The following is a 4,570-nucleotide window of genomic DNA, read 5'->3' as shown; positions in this document are numbered from 1 at the left end:
AAAAAATTAAAAAGTGCCAGGCCTTCATCCAAGTGTCCATGGCTCGGAATTGCCGTTGTGGCCAAGGGAACCTGTACATCAGGTATATTTTACCAAATTTATTCCCTCCTGATGCTAAGGAAATAGTCTAAGAATCTGGAGTATGTGAAGAAAAATAAGACATTAGATTGGAAGAAGACTCAATCTATAGCAAGCAGATAATAATGCACCCTTGCTTAATGAAAGTGAAAAGCATATGAAACTTACTGATAAAGATCAAAGACTACAGCCATCAGTATAGATTATAAAAAAAATAAAAAATTCTCTTAACTGGACCAATAGGAAACATGGTGATAAATGGAAAAATAAAATAATTACAATGGTAAAGATTTCATTTTAGATTAATAATAAATGCCTGTGGAAAAGCACTCAAGAAATATGATGAAATCTTGCATTAGGCAAACCTTCTGCAAAAGATTTAATGAGTTAGAAAACAAAGATGATGTTCCAAGGATACAGGTGTGGCTGACACAATGCATAGTATTTTCAATCATCTTATAAACTGGGAAATGAATAAGATTGAAGAACTAATGTCTTTAAATTGCAGTGTTGATGAAAAATATTGAGTATACCAGTAACTCTCAAAAGGTGGAATAAACTTAACTTGAAGAATTACCAACAGAATGTTTTTTAGAGGTGAGGAGATGAGATTCTCCTATTCAGACTTTGGCTATGTGTGTTAAGGGTTTATTTTTCAATATGGCCTCCCTAGCTATTGACTTTGCTACATCGATAGATAGGAATATGTAAATGCATGTGTTAGCCTATCCACAAGGGGATTGATTAGACTCACCATTAAACTGAGCAGATCCAGCAGCAGAAATTGAGAACCTCACCACCAACAAAGAAGAAATTAGAGAACACAATGGGTCATTTGGGACCAAAGATTCTTGCACCAGTCACACAAGGGTCTCTGCTTCTGCAGAGCTGCTGCTTGTGCAGCTGTAGCAGAGAACCAGAGGGCTGGCATGAGACAGAGCAGACCTTGCGACTGCTACCCCATAAAGTCAGAACTAGGAACCTATTTCCAGGTCTGTTGGATAACTGGGGGGAGTGAACAGCGGCCATTGAAAGGACTGAAAGCTTTGTAAAACTTGCCTAAAACTGCCTCAAAAGCTGGGGCACCTGTGTGCACATTTCAGAAGCTGTCCTGACTGAGTGATGAATTACAGGCTTTTGTCTTCCCTAATGTGGTTCTTCTTTATGATCTGTGTGCTATCACATTGAATTATGGATACAGTAAAGTAATAAGATTGGTGTTGGCATGAGTAGAAAAAGGTACAGGAATGTGGAGAACATATCTAACCACATAGCAATTGGTTTTGTGTTGCTATTGTTGTTGTTGATGTTGAGGAGGACAGCTCCCCATTGTGGAGTTGATAAAGGTCAGATATGGCTTGTTCCACATGACCATTGCTCTTTTCGCACCATGCTGTCAAGAAGGACAAGTCTCTGAGATGGATATTATGTTTGATAAATCAGAGAATCAGAAAAAAGAAAAAGATTTTCAATGCAATAGTGAGTGTGTCTTGGTAACTGCGTCCTCAAACACAGAAAGTATTTAGAGGATATTGTGCGGACCACGCAGTTTTTAGTTCTGATGTGATAGCTGAGTCAGAACCTATTCAAGGGTGCCTTACAATCAGAGCATTTACCAGAATATTTTGTCAAATCCTTTCTTCTACACAGTTGGTTGTGAGTTAGAACCACTGACCTTTCAGTTTTCTGCCTGCTGCTTAACTCCACTAGCGTTTTTACTAAAGTTTCACATTACTATAAGCTCATTACTTTAAAACGTTTACTACTATCTAGCTTGTTGTTGTTGTGTACTGTAAAGTAGAAACTGACCGGTAGGGTAGCTGACTCTTCACTGAATTAATTGCATTGGAGGAGATTGCCCATTTTTCTCCCACAGAGCAGCTGGTTGATTTGAACCTCATGCCTTCCAGAATGCAGAGCAGTTGCTTACCATTAGGCCACCAGAGCTTCCTTAGCCTAGTTCCCTCTACTTACATGGCCCTTCATGTTAATGTTTTTATTTTTTTTCTAATTTTAATCTCTTCAAAAACAAACACTAAAATAAACTGGTCTCAAATTTCTGTACCACACATGAGTCTAAGACATTTGCAATCATTGTTCCCTCTGCCTTGATTGCTCTGTCTACAGAGGATCTAAGTAAGGATACAATGCTTTTTCACATGCTCCTTGTTCTCATTTGTTTATTTTTTTCACCACAGTTAACATCATCTGACAAAACTATATACTATTTATCAGTCATTGGTTTTTCCCCCCTTTCTTTTTCCTCCTACGATACACATTTAGAAAGACAGATGTGTGTGTGTATTTACTGCTGTAATTATAGAGTGGAGGGATGGCACAGGAGAGGAAGACCCTCACTGAGATAGATTGATTCTGTCAGTGGAGTGGTGGGAATGAGTCTGTTTGAGATGGTGAGGTTGACACAGGATAGAATGGCGTTTAGGGCTCTTGTATATAAGGTCACTAGGAGTTGCAAGTGACTCTATGACATATATATAACAACAACAACAAACAGTGAGTCAGGAGATGAAAAGACATATTGCTTTGGCCAAGTCCATTGTTAGGAATATCTCCAAAACACTGAAGAGCAATGTTAGGTTGAAGACGAATATGCACCTGATTCAGGACATGGCCTTTTCAATTCCTTGTTATGCTTTTGAAAGTTGGACAATGAACAAAGATGACAGAAGAAGAATATATATATATATATATCTTTGATGTTGGAGAAAAATACTGAATATCCTGTGAATTACCAAAAGAACAAATAGATATGTCTTGTGAAATGTGCAACCAGAGTGCTCTTTGGAAGCAAAGATGGCAAAAATATCATCTTTCGTACTTTTGACATGTTACTAGGATAGGCAATTTCTTGGAAAGAGATAGCATGTTTGGAAAGGTGGAGGAACAGCGAAAGAGGTGAAAATCCTCAGCGGCATAGATTGACATAGTAACTGCAGCAATAGGCTGAAGTGTATGAAAGATGATAAGGATAGTACAAGATAGTACAGGATTTAGGTTTATTGTTCATAGGGTCGCTATTAATTCTGCTCAACTTGACATTACCTAACAATAAAAATGGTATAATCCCACTTGTAACATCCTAAATTTCAGTTAGTATTTTCATGTAAGCAATGACCTTTTGTTTCTTGATTTGTTTGATCTGCTATTTATCCTGTAAATGATAAAGATGTGATGACAATAATCTGCATATAATAGAGAAAACATTTATTGTGAAATTGACTTAAATAATCATGGTTTCAAGATTATATTCGAGTTGTCTCATTGATTTACTCAATCACAAAACAAAAATCAGAAAAATAATCCTTTTTTAAACATTTAGAATGATTAATGCAGAAAAGGCCTTTGAGAAATCCCAACAGCCTTTCCTGATTAAAACAAGATAGGAATAGAGGGGAATTTCCTGAACATAGTAAAAGTATATATGCAAAACTAAGAGTCAACATCATTCTCTATTGAAAGAGAACAGGAACTAGGCAAGGATGCCCATTATCATCTCTCCTATTCAATACTGTATTGGAAGTCTTAGCAATAGCAATAAGACACAAAAATAAGAATAAGACATACCCAAATTGCAAAGAAGAGGCAAAATTATCTCTTTATGGAGATGATATGATAGCATACGTAGAAACCCCTAAAGATTGAAGGAGAAAACTACTGAACAACTAATTCAGCAAAGTGGCAGGATACAACATCAGCATACAGAAATCAATTGGATTTCTCTATAGTGACAGAATACAGAAATAGAGTTCAGAAAAACAATACCCATCACAATATCTAACCACAAGATTAAATATTTGGGAGTAAATAAAACTACAAACACAAAGACCTATACAAAAAAATTAGAAAAAATTACTATAAGAAACAAAATCAGACCTGGAGAAATGGGAAAATAGACCATGTCATGAATAGGAAGACTGAATAGCGTGAAAATGACAATTCTACCAAAGGTAATAAAAAATTCAATGCAATCCCAATACTGATACCAATTCCATTCTTCAACAAGATGGGAAAGGCAATTACTAATTTCATCTGGAGTTGAAATAGATCCTGAATAAGCAAATTATCCCTGATCTCAACTCATACTACACAGGCATGGTGGTTAAGATAATGTAGTATTGGTACAGAAATTGAGAACCCAGAAATCAACTCATCTATCTAAAGTGGCATCCACTTCCTAAACACCATTCCTCCAAAAACTCTATGAACTTTGATAAATGTCGATAGTTGTAGAGGAGCTTCAGGCCTTTTGTTTATAAAGTCGCTATGTGCCATGCTTAACTCAAAGGCAATCAGAAAAAAAAAATCTATGGTTAACTGATGTTTGACAAGGAGACAAAATCAATTAAGTGGAGAAACGGAAGCCTTTTTAACTAATGTTGTTGACAAAATTGGAAAACCATAGGTAGAAAACTCAAGCAAGACCCACACCTCACAACATACACAAAAACCAACTCCAAGTGGATCAAGGACC

At 36.4% G+C, this 4,570-nt stretch overlaps 1 protein-coding gene across 2 annotated transcripts in view; it reads left to right on the top strand.

The window, feature by feature from the left end:
* The window catches only part of GRID2 (glutamate receptor, ionotropic, delta 2), a 2,375,079-nt gene that overhangs the window by 1,789,791 nt on the left and 580,718 nt on the right, over positions 1–4,570 (top strand). The gene's annotated exons all lie outside the window — the stretch shown is intronic.

This window comes from Elephantulus edwardii, unplaced genomic scaffold (assembly GCF_000299155.1).
Source record: "Elephantulus edwardii isolate Elephantulus edwardi_28Jun2011 unplaced genomic scaffold, EleEdw1.0 scaffold00144, whole genome shotgun sequence".
Classification (NCBI taxonomy): Eukaryota; Metazoa; Chordata; class Mammalia; order Macroscelidea; family Macroscelididae; genus Elephantulus; species Elephantulus edwardii.
Note: the sequence above shows the minus strand (reverse complement) of the source record. Positions and strands in the feature narration are given on the sequence as shown.